We start from the raw sequence: 15468 nt of genomic DNA on the forward strand, positions 1-15468 counted from the left end.
AGCTAACAGCATGTGAACATGATCCAGAACTGGCGTCATCTTGTCAGCACTCCAGTCCAAAGCCTGTGATGGTCTGGGGCTGCATTAGTGTCTATGGAATGGGCAGCTTCAACATCTGGACAGAAACATCAATGTGAAAGGAATCTACAGGTTTAGATCAACATCTGCTCCATCCAGACCATGACTTCTACACAGAACATCTGGAATGTTTCATCCAGACCATGTTCAACCACAGATGCATCGATTCAACAGCATAAGTTCATGGTAGAAGAGTCCTGGTCCTGAACCGGTCCAATGAAGTCCAGACCTTTCACCAAAAACAAGGACTGTGGATCCTCTAGAACAGGGGTCTCAAACATGTGGCCCAGGGGCCAAATCCGGCCCGCCAAAGGGTCTGATCCGGCCCTTGGAATGAATGTGTGAAATGCAAAAATTACACTAAGATATTAATCATTTTAGGTAGAGTTCCACATTCAGACCAATTCAACCTCCAGTGGGCAGGACCAATAAAATACTATCATAATAACATAGAAATACTCACAACTCCACATTTTTCTCTTTGTAAATGTAAACATATTCATGTAATTTTACTGCATTTACACTACAACAAACTATCATTTCACAAAAAACGTGACTGACCTGAACAAATATGAACACCCTGAAATGTCTTAAGTGTAATTTTACCAATATTCTGCCTGTTACTGAATGTTTTGTGTTTGTAGATCCACTGTGATGTGTAAATTGTAATGTACATAGAGACATAATATTGTTGAAATTGTATTTATTTTTCTTAGAAATTTCAGTGCATGTTATTCGCATTGTTTTAAAGGATAATTTGTAGATGTAAACATTTTCATCATGTAATTTTACTTTTTTCACTCTTAACTCCAAACGTTCCTCTATGTTTGACATTATTTATATATCATTACCTTTATTTTTTACTGGTTCGGCCCACTTCAGATCAAATTTGGCTGAATGTGGGCCCTGAACTAAAATGAGTTTGAGACTCCTGCTCTAGAATCTACATCAGACCAGAGCAGGGCAACATTCCTCTAAAGTCCATCATCTGGTCTCCTCAGGTCCAGACGTTTACAGACATGTTAAAGAAGAGGAGATGATCCACAGTGGAAACATGGACCTGGAAAGACTTTATGGACACCAGTTTATACCATTAAATAAAACAGACCTTTTATTATATAAAACATTTGATGTGTTTTATATTTTATTTAAAATCAAATATGGGTTTATTCTGTTTTTAAGTTCATTTTACACAGTTTATACAGTTTTGAATGGGGGTTATAGAAATAAAAGTAAAGTTAGACTGAATTTCCTGATGACACAGTCTGAAATGTAAAGTGTTGGTGTTGAACCTTTGTGTGTTGTGTAATGATCAGTTCCATGTAATGACGTTTTATAATGAAAAGACTAAATAAATGTAATTGTATCAGATACAGAGAAGAAACTGAGATGAAATCTGTTTAACTGAAGTCAATAATCCACATGTTGGTGATGACACAGGGGTTCCATGTGAATGTATTGGTTCCATGTAGAATAGAACATTCACTGATGTTTGTCTTTTCTCTGTGGACAGTGTCTTTTATCAGATTTCAGGACAATGTGGGACAGTAAAGTGTTGGATAAATGTGAGTTTATCTCCATCAGTGGTAAAGATGACTTAAAGGAGCGTCTCTACATCTACAGACTCCATTCATTGGACAGTTTACACCCACATTCTGAACACTGTTTCTGATTGGTCCATTCACCTGAATGAGTTCTGCCTCTCTTCTGCCAATCAAATCAATGCATCGTCTCTGATCGACCAGAGTCTGACATGACTGACTGATGTCGACCACAGTGAGAACACCTTTAAATAAACTTTCAAACCAAAACACTACCACCTGAATTCAACAAATATTTTGACAAACTGTGAACAAACATGGACAGTCGTCACTGTCGGCTTCTGTCGTCAGGTTTCAATGGATGAGTTTAGGATTTTTCCAACGTGATATCATGAAATTGCATAAATATACACGCCACTTTTAATTGATGTGATATCTGTATAGATGATAAACTTTCCACGTGTATGTTCACGCTACGCCATGTAACACACACTTAGGGTTATGGTTACGTGAACCGGAGAACTTGATGTACATTGACATGTGACCAAATGGTGTTGAATAACACGTGAAAGAACAAAAATGTGTATGTACAGCACGCCAAATGCCATAAGAAATGGTATGACATACAATGCAATTCGGGATGTAATGATTATCGGTATAACAACAAACTGCGGTAAAATTCCGGACGGTTAGTATTACCGTTTAAATTCTAATTATCACGATAACTGTTTGATTACCGCACTTTCAACACAAACTTGATCTGGAAACTGGTCAAACAATGGCTATAAGGTTCCATCTTTAATGCACATTTGTATGTTTGATGTTTACATGTTAATACTTGAATGTTTCTGCAACAGAAAGTACATTGTGCCTATTACATTTGTTTTTGTTTAGGTTTTTTTTTTTTTCAAAATACAACTTGGTTACATTATTTCAGGTTGTGTATAAATACTTTCTGAACATTTTAAGCACATTTCAACAATACCATGATAACAATGGAAACCATGATAATTTTGGTCACAATAACTGATACGAAATTTTCATATCGTTACATCCCGAAATGCAATTTCATGAGATTTGACTCTTCAGCTTCATCATCCACTTTCAGACATTTGTTCCCAGTGACTTTACGTCAGTGAATTCATTAAAGTAGTTCCATTAATAATTATATTTGAGTAACTGGATCATGAGTGAACAAATACATGTTAACGGTCCATTTTCCCACACTAGTAGTGACCCCTAAACGCCTCCTAAAAACAGCTCCAGAGGGAGGAGGTCATCATTACTCACCAGTGTGAGACTAAATCCAGCAGAGTCTGGTCTGATCCTGTCTGTGTGAATCAAACCCATGTACAGACGTGTTGACGAAGCTCCACTTACTGTAGCTGAACGCTGTCTGAAGACGTCTGTTTAGAGACAAAGCTCTGTGTTCGTCTGCAGTGACGAGTCTGTCCTGACGCTCCAAGCCTCTGCTCCTTCTCCTTATTCTGTCTACTGTGTGTCTGAGACGAAGAGGTGATCATAAAACCATAAACCAGTCCCAACCTGCAGGACCAGGTCAAAGATCAACTGATGCAGCTTTGTATGACTTTATATGCTTATTGGACCATAAACCTCAGCTCTGTCTACAGTTATAGTACTAATGTTACCTGTGGACAGGGACTGGATTTGTTGACTTCAGCTTTTGCATATTTCCTTATTTACAGTAGGTTTATAATAATATAACAGCATGGAGGAATGGTAGTATGGTTGGTCTGAGAGAGGTGGTCCACATTTTGTACATTGACCTTGACAAACACTTTACAAGATGTATAGATAATGATTCATTAATGTGCACAGATGAACAGGTAAGGCCTTGTTCAGCCTCCAACCTTCACTCATGGTGTGCATTACAGAAAATAAAAATAGGCATATAAAGGCTGGTAAACATCATCATACCCACACATGAACCTGATCCACACAGACACAATAACCCTGCTGAACCCCTGCACACAAAACAACACAACTGAGCAAAATGTCACATACCCACAATGCAATGGGACAAACACACCACAGTATAATTAGATCCACTCAGTGTGTGGATGAGGCCCTGTTGTATCTGCTGATATTATTTCTTTGAGTTTGACCTAAAACTGATCTGACTTTAGCCTAAATGTGCTCACATAGGCACAATACTGCCCCCTAAAGGTACACCTCTACAGTACACAAGTTTAACCTACATGTGTGAAATCTGGTGAAAACTGAACTGGTCACATGACCTCAACTCAACATCCGCCATTTTGGATTTTAGGCTTTTTTTTTTTTTCTTTTTTTTTTTTATTAGCTTAGTTGTGTAATTTATTTTCATTGTATTTTAACAAAATCTGATTTATTCAGAATCATGAGCAGACATCGGTGAAGTTCATTTTGAAGAGTTGGACTCATTTATATGTTGATGTGTTGTCGTATTCTGCATATTTCTAAGGTGTGTATGTCATACTTTAACTCCTCTCTTCTGTGTTGTGTACTAGTTGTACGTTAGTTTCATGTGTTTAATCTGTTTCCTGTTGTGTGAACTTGTTGGTTGTGTTTTTCTTTGACTTCCTGCGTTTCCTGTCGTACTTGATCATCGTCTCCTCCCTCGTTTGTTTCACCTGTGTCGATTTGACACAGGTGTTTTTTCCATCGTGGACTTTGGCCTGTTCCCTTTTGTTCTTCCTCCTGCCTCCTCTGGCCTCATGGTGTTCTGCTCCTGTTTCTGATTGACTGGATTAAACTCTTCACTGTGGACTTGAACTCATTTACCTCCATTTCTCAGCCTGTGTTATTATATATCGACTTAATACTTTATTACAGAGGGGTCAAACTCATTTTAGTTCAAGTTCCACATTCAGACCAATATAATCTGAGGTGGATCAGACCAGTAAAATAATAACATAATAATATAGAAATAATGTCAACTCCAAACTGTTTTTCAAGTGAAAACAGTAAAATTACATTATGAAAATAGTTACATCTACAAATGATTCATAAAAATAGTGAATAATATGAACAACTGTGAACAAACTGAGATGTATTATTAAAAATTGTGCAAATTTAACAATATTCTTCCTCAGTTTGTTGTTTACACGTGTGTATTACAACTTACAGATACAAATACACAAAAAATTTAATAACAGGCAGAATATTGTCAAAATTACTCTTATTTTTCTTTAGATATTTCAGGTTCATATTTGTTCAGGTTATTCACATTTTTGTGAAAGGACAGTTTGCAAATATAAATATTTATGCACATTTATTTCATGTAATTATACTTTTTATACACTAAAACAGAAAGAAAAATGTGGAGTTTTCAGTATTTATTGTTATTATGATAATATTTTACTGGTCTGACTCACCTGAGATGGAACTGGGGTGAATGTGGAACCTGAACTAAAATGATTAATATCTTTAGTGTAATTTTTTCATTTTTCTAAATTCGTGCCATGGGCCTGATTGGACCCTTTGGTGGGTCAGTTTTGATCCATGGGCCGTATGTTTGACACCTGTGGTTTATTGGGTTCACCTTGATATTTGAACATTCAGTCAGGTCCATTTATTATTGTGTCAGCAGACATTTGTACTTATATATAGTATTTGTGTGGTACTTTGGAACTGTACTGATTTATTTATTAGGAGTCTTCACTCAGACATAAACTTAGAAGTGTAAGTTCTAAATCCTGTTGTTGGGTCAGTACAAAGTTCAAAGTCAGTGTTCATGTACAACATTAAAGTTAAATAAAAGCATAAAGTGATGAAGTTCAACCAAACTGACCTGCCAGTGAACACTGTCCAGAGAATCAGTCTGAGTTCAACCAAACAATGAGCATCAAACACAACTGACACTGATGCATTGTGGGATACACGATGTCACTACTGTACAGCAAAGCCCGGGAAATGAAAACACGGACAGATGCATTGTGGGATTTGAAACTATCGGAATCACCAGCGGTGACAAAAAGACAGACTCACAACAGTGGTGAGAGACGTCATTCTGTTTTATTTGTATTGTATTTTTTTTCTCAACACTTTCCAAGTATTTTTATGAGGACCAGGTCAGTGATATTTGACTGTTCACCGCTGGTTCCGTTTGTCCGCTAATGCTAATGCTAATGTATTGCTAGCTGCCGTCTGGGTAACATTTGGGAGCTTTGTTTCTGTTAAATCAGTTGAAGCCTTTGTGTTTTTTCACAGCTTTATCCAATGAAACGGACAGAAAACCGTTCACAGTGGAGCTGTCATTCATTGTGTCTCTTTTCTTGTCCTCCCCGTTTGTCCCAGGAGGGAGGGGGGAGTCGGCTGACAGAGCCAGCTGAGGAGGCAGAGGGGCCGGTGGAGCCGGACCGAACCGGACCGGAGCCGGACCAGTGAAGGTAAGGTGTCCTCTAGTCTGTGTCCAGTCCACTCAGGCCCATTTCCAGCTGGATTGTGTGAAGGCCAACCTGTTGACAGAAAAGCCACTTGGAGCTGCAGTGTGAGCTGCTTTAAAGCTGTGTGTATACAGCCTGTTGAGCCCAAATGTGGAAACAGGCCAATGGACGGAGACTGGACTGAGTGTCAGCCTCACCTGCACACACACAAACCCAGAGAAAGGACACAGGGAAGAGCTGACTGATATGTGTGCAACTGCTCATCTACACTACCTCAGTATTTAGACACCACTAGTACTACTGACTGGACTCACATTTGACATTTGTTTCCACTAACATGTCATCCAGATTCCTGCATCCACATTTCAGAGTCCTGCAGATGGTGCAAAATGCTGCAGCTCGGGTTCTGACTGGAGCTGGGGAATTTGATCATATTACCCCAGTGTTGGCCTCTCTTCACTGGCTTCCATGTCAGGTTCGTGCTGATTTTAAGGTGCTTTTATTGACTTATAAAATTTTAAATGGAGCGGCACCTTCTTACTTGACAGAGCTGATTAGACTGTATGCACCTTCTCGTGCCCTTCGCTCTCAAGGATCTGGCCTCCTGACTGTGCCTGAAGTCAGGAAAAAGACTGTCGGTGAGCAAGCCTTTTCTTTCCGTGCGCCAACACTTTGGAACAGTCTTCCTCTGGACATAAGGCAGGCATGCTCTGTGGATGTTTTTAAAGCAAAGCTCAAGACCCACTTGTTTACTCTGTGTTATAAGTCGTGATGTGCTTTTACTGTTAATGTATTTAGCTTTTATGTTTTATTGTTTTATTGTGATTGATTTTATATCTGTACAGCACTTTGATTGAAAGCGCTTTACAAATAAATTATTATTATTATTATTATTATTATTATTATTATTATTATTATCCACACTGGAAAGTCACTGGATTGTTGTAAATGTTACTGTTGTGAGTGTAGAAACATGAATTAGTTTAATAATAGGATGTAGTTAATTTCAAATATACATCCATTATAAACCTCCCCTGAATTTATCATTTTTCACGAACAAAACTTTTAATGGTCCAGTTGTTAAGGTCAGATGCAGGAGTTATTGAACTCAAACTTGTGGAGTTGACCTGATAATGGAGTCTGATCACTTTCTCATCATAAATGAACTCTTCCAGAGTTTGCTTGTTCCGGTTGTTTTTTCTTTTTCTTTCTTTCTTTTTTTGTTTTATTTGGGGTTCTTCAAATACAAGTACATTTTAAACAAGGTACAGTGAGATGCATGTATATACTATAAGTTCCTGAAAGGGGAACTGGAAGATGAGTGAATAAATAAATACACACATAACATATGAACTAAACAAGACAAGACAAAGTAACAGGGAAGAAAAACACACACACACACAGAGGATGTCATTTGCTCAGTGTTTTTTTTTTTTTGTTTGTTTGTTTTGTTTTGTTTTTGTTTTTTTACCTATTTATGATGGCTTATTTTTAATAGTTCCGGTGGTTTTTATAATTAAGTGCAATAACTGTGTTGACACCTGCCCAAATAAACCAGTTCAAGGCTAAAACAAAGGCTGCTGGAGTAAAAACACACTTAGACACAGTTGAACTCCAACTGTTGATGCATGATACTTGGACGTGAAACCATTTCCACATTGAAGGAGCCAAATCAAAGAGTTTACTTGTTTGTCCTCTAGGTGTCACTCCTGCTCTGTGTTGAGGCTGTGGGTATTAAGGCAGGTAGTGTCACCAATGACATCAGGTGTGTTCACCTGGAAGGGCTAAAGGGTTTCAGTGCTGTTATGGCCAGTGAATGTTTGGTGTGTGGCTGCGTATGTGTTTTGTACTCTCTCACCCTGTACAAAGGAATGGACTTAATACTTTTTACACCTGAAACAATAAATGTGTGGTTTTCTGTGCATGTGAAGAACTTAACCACAGCTTCTCTTACAACTATCCAGCACCCTAATGGACAGTTAAGTAGTCACAAGAACATCCACCAGGTCACTGGTAGAAGACATCTCAGTAGTTTAAGGAATAGACTGATCTTCTACATGTTTCCATCAGATGTTTTTCTTCACCTCATCCAGGACATGAACAACAGACAGTGCATCCAGAAGGTCCACAGGACCATCAGGAACCCAGACACACCCCATAAACCACCTGTTGGTGCTGCTCCATCAGCCCACACTGCGAGAGCCTCAGAAGTGCAGACTGACAGGAGGATTATCTGGAGAGTGTCCACAGTGTCTGTTGAGGTAAAGGTTCCGTCCTGTGGATTTAAGTGCATATTGATATTAGATTAGATGGACCAGGGCAGGGCTGGACACACTTTTACAGTTTATCAACTACTAATAAGATGACCAAGGCAAAATGATCTACTACAATAAAACAGCATAAATATATATTTGTTTACAGTGTTTAATAAATTTATTAGACCACCACCCAGTGCAAGGCTTATGTCACACTCACCCTAAATGAACAGCATTGGTAATTACATCGTTATCAGTTTTTATTTGTTTCTGTAATGGTTAATACACCAGGATGTAGAAGCTCTTTAACACAAATGATATTTTTAATATTAAAGTATAATTATTATTCTAACCCATGAATAAAAAATGTAGTGTTTTGCAAAAAAAAGTAAAGCGCATTGTTATTTCTACATGAAATGTCACAAGATTTTTATTTATTTGCATTCATGACCAGAAAAATAGAATACAGCAATAACAAACTGACCTGTAAATATAATCACCTCAGTCCAACATATTGTTCTAACTGAATTTAATCTAATGAATCCATATAAATAATGTTTCCTGGATGAAGAATGTTTATTTTCCAAACGTTTCATAGATGTTGAGTTGGTGTTTAACTGTCGGCTCCACTCCACCCAGCTACTTTAACTTGGACTTGATTTTGAGGTAAGTTTAAACTTGGACTGAGTTTATAACTCAACTGTTTGTAAATGTTTGGTATTTTCAGCCAATATAGAATGTGTTTGTCTAAATTCTGATATTAAATATCTGCTAACAGTAAGGATATATGATCAGTCTCTGTGTTGAACATCACTCCTTCATTTCCCTCTGTTATCTGGAGCTGCTGCGTTCAGTTGTAGTCTCTGTTTTTGTAAGGTTAATTCACTTTATTATTCCTGTAAATATCAACTAGCATTAGCACTTAGCACCGAAGGTGCAGTGAGCTGCCATTGAAGGAACTGACAAACCAACTCCAGATGTTAATCACTAGCCTGTTGTTGTGTTAGTCTGTTGTAAAGTACGTGATATGGAATTTCCCCTTGTGGGACTATTAAAGGTATATCTTATCTTATTTCATATCAGCCAGCTCATATTTCTACTTTATATTCAGCTTCATTCATCAGTTCACTAGTCATTTATTTGTGTTGTTTCAGTATTTTTTTTATTAAAACAGTGCAGACAGTATAAACTGAACCCCAATAACATGTTCATTAATGTTAGGTGGTCCAGATGTTGATGAAGATACAACGTGGAAAGAAGAAGAAACATGTGAAACTGTCAGTGCAGGTAAGGGATGTTTTATTTTGTTATTTGGGCAGATGTTGAATATCTGCACATAGGCTATTATTCTGCAAAAATTTTTTGTTCTGTTTTCAGTTGCCATTTTGCGACAAGTGTATTAGACCACTGTGAGGGTCTAGTGAGCCCTCTAGTGACTATTTTATGTATTGCATTCCATGTTGAACATCATCATAATCATCACTGCAGCTGTAGGGGTTATTTTGTTGTTAAGTGCAGTTTTCTAATGACTTGGGTGTTGTTAATTTGTGTATATTTTCCATCCAACCACAGCTGATCTACAGCAGTGTGCGTCTGTGTGGTTGAGGACCATCATTAAAGTGAGTTGACTAAACTCCTGGAGCTCTGCCATCTTTGACAGAACACTGAAGCCACAGTTGGAAACACCAGCATCCATCCATCTACATATACATCACACTGACCAAGGCACCTCATCATGTTTGGATATAAATCTGTTTTGTAGACTTTTATCTGGACTCTGAGACAAATGTGTGTTTTATTTGCCGGTGGATGAAAATAATCCTAAATGTGTTGTTTGACATGTCCACATTAGTGTGTTTGTCCTGTGTGTGGTTCTGAACTCCTGTTTGCTGAATCATCCCAGAACTTTGCCAACTTCTCTGAGCTGATGGAACATGTGACTGTCCAACTGGTGGTGAGTAGAGTTGTGTTGGTGTTTAGTGTTGATGCAGGGACTGGAACCCCAGGCATATATGATGGTGTTGAGGACCTGATGGGACATGTAGACTTGTCCTCTGATGTTCTTCAGATGTGACTGTCCTTCAGCAAAGGGTTTAAGGTCCATCCTGTCCAAGTCTGGCAGATGCACTGTGTGTCAACCAGTCCAAGCAGGTCAGTGTCAGGGTTTCAAACACACACTCTGTCCTTCTTTCATAATAATGTCCGTGAAGAACTGCCTTCTCCATAATGACGACACAATCGCAACCACAAGTGTCAAAACCAAGAGTAGAACTGATCTAATGAGCTAAAAGAAACGGCATTAAAGAGTCCGGCCTCCTTTGTTCAAATAATGTGAACTGTGTCATGGATTTCATTTGTATTGATTATAACCAGTAAATGCACACTGAAACTCAAGATTCAAGGTACTTTATTATCCCCTAGGGGCAAATTATTGTACACGCAGCAAAACAAATGACACAAACAAATGACAAAAAACACAAATCACATACTATCCACTGTTCAGAAGCCTGACAGCAGCAGGAATAAAAGAGTTCTTTTACCTGTTGGTCCTGCTACATAATAAAGGCATAACTGCGACCAGACTGTAGCAGCGTGAACTCCGATCATAGAAGGTGGGCGGAGTCATTCAGGACCAATCAGGCCTTTTTCAGAGTTCTGACTTTTTGCAGGTGTGTAAGATCTTTCGAGGTCACTCCTGTGATTCTGTTACACACCTTTACAATACCCTGGAGTCCGTTTTGATTTGTGATGTTGACTAAACCAAACCAGCAGATAAAAGAAAAGGTTAAAACAGACTCAATAAAACAAGAATAAAAAGTTTTCATAAAAGGCCTGTCGACATTAAAACTCCAGTGCTTGGCGGTTCAAATCCTGGCTCTGACTGTCCACATGTCAAAGTGTCCTTGGGCAAGACACTGAACCCTAAATTACTCCGTGTAGGGCCTAGCAGTGCTGTGCATGGCAGCAGCTGCCCACTGTTGTTTAAGTGTGTGAATAAATAGGTGAATGTAAGGCTTTGTAAAGCACTTTGGACACCGTGAAGGTGTAGAAAATGTGCTGTATAAGTGCAGTCCATTCACTATTTACTATCTTTATCGGTTGGTTCTACTTCCTGTCGCTACTGGATCAACCACCCATTTGCACGTGCGCGATGGTAACTCTGTTTTGACAAATTGCCCAAAATGTGTTGCCAGAGACGTTCAGTCATTCTATGCTGCAGATGACTGTCATTGAGTGGATCATGACTCAATAATTAATACTCGTACTCGCTCTCTTCCTCTTATCTGGGTCCGAGTCGCGGGGGCAGCAGCCTCAGCAGAGAAGCCCACACAGCCCTCTCCCCAGCCACTTCCACCAGCTCTTCCAGGGGAGTCCCAAGGTGTTCCCAGGCCAGCTGAGAGCTATAATCCCTCCAGTATGTCCTGGGTCGACCCCGAGGTCTCCTACTGGTTGGACGCACCCAAAATCAGACACTACAGTGATTGTGTTTTCTGTGGTTTTCATCTTGTTGCGTTTGTGTTGTGTGACATTCATGGATTCTTCAAGGGGTTGTTTTTTCCACGTCTGATTGTTTCATCCATTTAGGTTGAGATCTGGATGTTGTGAAGACGCACAATGATGTCAATTAAAAAGTCAAAGATAATTCACCTCCCACGCATTCAAACTAAAGGCTGTTTATGAAATGGGAGCAGTAGAAAGTCCAGATATTTGGGTTAAAATCTACACAACCACATGTCCACAAACACAACAAAACTACACATCACACAAACACACTGAGGATCCAGACCTGAGTCTAAATCCAGCAAACAGTGGTTCAGTGAATGTGGTGTTGAAGGTGTAGAGGTGGATCAGTTCATCAGAGGAGACTTCATAGAAGGACACAGATCCAGCAGGACAGTCCACATACACTGATACTGTACCAGAGGAGGAGGAAGAGGAGGAGGACTGAGGGAGCTCTGTGTATTTTTTATCATGCCAGACAGTGTAATGACCTCCAGAACAGCTCAGACTCCAGGACTGATCATTTAATCCAAACCCACAGTAATCACTGTCTCCTTTCCTACTGATTCCTCTGTAAGTCACTGATATATTAACATCTCCACTCCACTGGACCTCCCAGTAACAGCGACCAGTCAGACCAGTTGAACACATCACCTGAGGATAGTGGTCAAATCTGTCCTGATGATCATCAGGATATGACTGAACCTCATTCACATGTTCCACCTTCTCGTTGTATTCAGACAGTTTGAGTTTCCTGAACGCTGTGTTTGGATCCAGGGTGAGTTCACAGAAATCTGATGGACAGAAGAAAACACAATCCAGCTGCAGTTATTGATCAATGATCAGCTGATTGACTGACAGTCTGATCACATCACTGGGTTCAATTCAATTGTTATTGATGGATGGATCTTGAGTGAATCTGACTCTGATCAATACTGATCAATAACAGATAAATCCAGTGTTTTAAAGACGAGCACATCTGAGCACATTTTGTGTACAGCCGTGGCTCAGGAGGTAGAGCAGGTTGTCCTATAACTGAAGGGTTAGTGGTTTCGAATCCTACTCTCTCCTAGTCAAGAGAACGTGAAAGACATGTCGTGATGACCCCCCCGCCACCGGTTCGACTGACCCAGACAGTGTGGAGTAGTGGTCAAAGGCACAATGCACTGGCTAGCACACATCAGTCTGCGACTCCCGGCCTGATATTAACACACAATTCTACTACGTTCTTGTACCTCAAGGGTCACCAATCCTGGTCCTTGAGGGCTGCTATCCTGCATGTTTTAGATGTATCCCTCTTCCAACACACCAGATTCAGATGATAAGCCTATCATCAAGCTCTGCAGAAGCCTGATAATGACCATCAGGTGTGCTGGAAGAGGGAAATATCTAAAACATGAAGGATACCGGCCCTTCGAGGACCAGGATTTGTGACCCCTGCTTTACTGCTTTAAGTCCTCTGCACTATTCCTCCCTTCAACCAATTTTCTGGCAAGATTGCTATTCTCCCACAACTCAAAATAATATTGGGCTGCAATATCTATTTTTACACTCTGAAGACTCCCAGATTCAGTGGCTCATTGAAAGGCCCTAACCATCCTCTGAAAATTTGTAAAGTCCTTCAGGATTTCTCTCTTAATTACACTTTGTGTTTTTGAAAACTTATTCCTAAGTGTTTGTTTATTACATGCTAATATCTGCTTTTTGGACACTCATCTCCTATTACATACTTACTACACAGTGTTATATAGAAATCTGAACCATCATTATTTTCACAAACAGACGTTAAATGAAAACAGAATAGTGATTTGATTTTCATGTCTCATTTTCCTTTTCAGAAATAGCAGATATAACATTTACACAGGACTGGAATTTCCTTCTTTGTAAAACAGAAAATGAAATGGTATTGAACCTATTTTCTGTTGACAGAAACACAAAGAATGGGACAAATTCAGCCCCAGGTTTAGATCAGTTCAGTATGTGAACCATTAAAGGAAGTGTTAAATAGAATAAGTTAGACTAAGTATAAAAGTCTGTCAATACATTTAATAAGGCCATCATCTAAACAGTCCTAGAGTCCGTGTCTAGATGTCGAATGGCCCCTGGGACCATCCTGGTATATATTAGAAAAACAGCAAAAGGATTCAAATTGACCAATCAGATAATACTGTCGAGAGTCATTTAATTAATGACCAAGATGATGAAGCCTATCTCCAGTCTGGTTGTTTCATCTGAGTTTATTTCTTCTGATCCTTCTGAGACAAACTTCTGATCCTGATAAAGTTGGCTGTGTTTTTTATATTATTTTTTGTACTTTTAATTCTGTCTCAGACAGGGACAGTAGTGACTGTAAATGTGCATAAAGACACTTGAGGTATGATATGCACTAAATGGTCTGGGACTGGACCTGAGGACTCACTGAGGGTATTTGTGTTCATGTGGTACAAGTTCTCAACAGACAGCAATCAGCTCATCCTCGCACTAAGCTAACTGTCTTACACTTTGGGCACCATAAAGGTGTTGAAAAGCACTATATAAATCCAGTCCATTTACCATAATGTGGAACCAGGTCCCAGTTTGGGTTCAGGTTGTTTTTAACGAATCTAATGAAATCACACTTACGTCGTCTCAGTGTCACCCATCGGACTCCAGCAGGCTTCAACCTGAAAGGAGGAGGAGGGTCAGAGCAGCTGGAAACATGGACATTCCATCACTCTGATCCACTGAAGCTTTTCTGTTCACATCCACTAAATGGTTCCTTCTGAATCACTGACTGTGTTTGTCTTTGAACATGGGCTGGACCTTCATACAGGATGGATCCCAGCTCTGACAGATGGTTCCTGTCAGCTCTACCTGTTCTATCTGCCATTATCTGTGGATGCATCAGCTCAGTCCATACCTGACAGTGTCCAGTCTCCAGTGTGGATCCTCCACAAGAGCACACAGCTCCTGTCCTGAGGCTCCTGGATGGTTGTAGCTCAGGTCTAGCAGTCTGAGATGGGACGGATTGGACTGTAGGGCTGAGACCAGAGAAGAACATCCTTCCTCTGTGATCAGACATCCTGACAATCTGCAACACAAAACATCACATCCATCAACTGAGGATGGAGATGAGTGGAGTTGGAGTCATTGAACAGAGTCTGTGAATGCATGGGACTTCACCAACAGGACTTCAATGTGTAAAGTCTTTGAGTTCCAGACTCTGAACACAGTTGAAGATCAGTAGAACTGGTCTGGAGTTCAACACAAACAACCACTGACAAGTTACATGAATCCAATAACTGGAAAAAACATTAAAATGTGTTGTTTCGTGTTGAATCCTGACCTGAGAGTGTCCAGTCTGCATCCTGGACTCTTCATTCCATCTGACAGTATCTTCACTCCTGAATCCTTCAGGTCATTGTTGCTTAGATCCAGATGTATCAGACTACAGGACTGGGATCTGAGAACTGAGGACAGAGCTTCACAGCTTCTCTCTGACAGGTTACAGCCACTGAGTCTGGACAAAACAAAAGGCATGAGTATAAAGTTATTGATCTGGTTGAAATGATAGATCCATATTTGAGATGTTTGATCAAACTGTTTGTTCTCACAGAGCTTTGTTGGAGGCTTTGACCACTGGCAGCAGCCTCAGAAGAACCTCCTCTGAACCAGAGTATTCCTTCAGGTCAAACACATCCAGGTCTTTTTCTGATGACAGTAAGA

At 39.6% G+C, this 15468-nt stretch overlaps 1 long non-coding RNA gene across 2 annotated transcripts; it reads right to left on the bottom strand.

The window, feature by feature from the left end:
* Window positions 1–10652: 10652 nt before the first annotated feature.
* LOC115422537 (uncharacterized) lies at window positions 10653–14695 on the bottom strand. Of its 2 annotated transcripts, XR_003935847.1 has the most exons (3): window positions 14663–14695; window positions 14380–14426; window positions 10653–12557 (listed from the first exon to the last, which is right to left on the bottom strand). It is a non-coding gene; the product is annotated as an uncharacterized LOC115422537 (long non-coding RNA). The 2 variants fall into 2 exon arrangements; XR_003935846.1 differs by lacking the exon at window positions 14663–14695 and having other exon boundaries at window positions 14380–14523.
* Between the last annotated feature and the right edge of the window lie 773 nt (window positions 14696–15468).

This window comes from Sphaeramia orbicularis, chromosome 7 (assembly GCF_902148855.1).
Source record: "Sphaeramia orbicularis chromosome 7, fSphaOr1.1, whole genome shotgun sequence".
In the NCBI taxonomy this organism is placed as follows: domain Eukaryota; kingdom Metazoa; phylum Chordata; class Actinopteri; order Kurtiformes; family Apogonidae; genus Sphaeramia; species Sphaeramia orbicularis.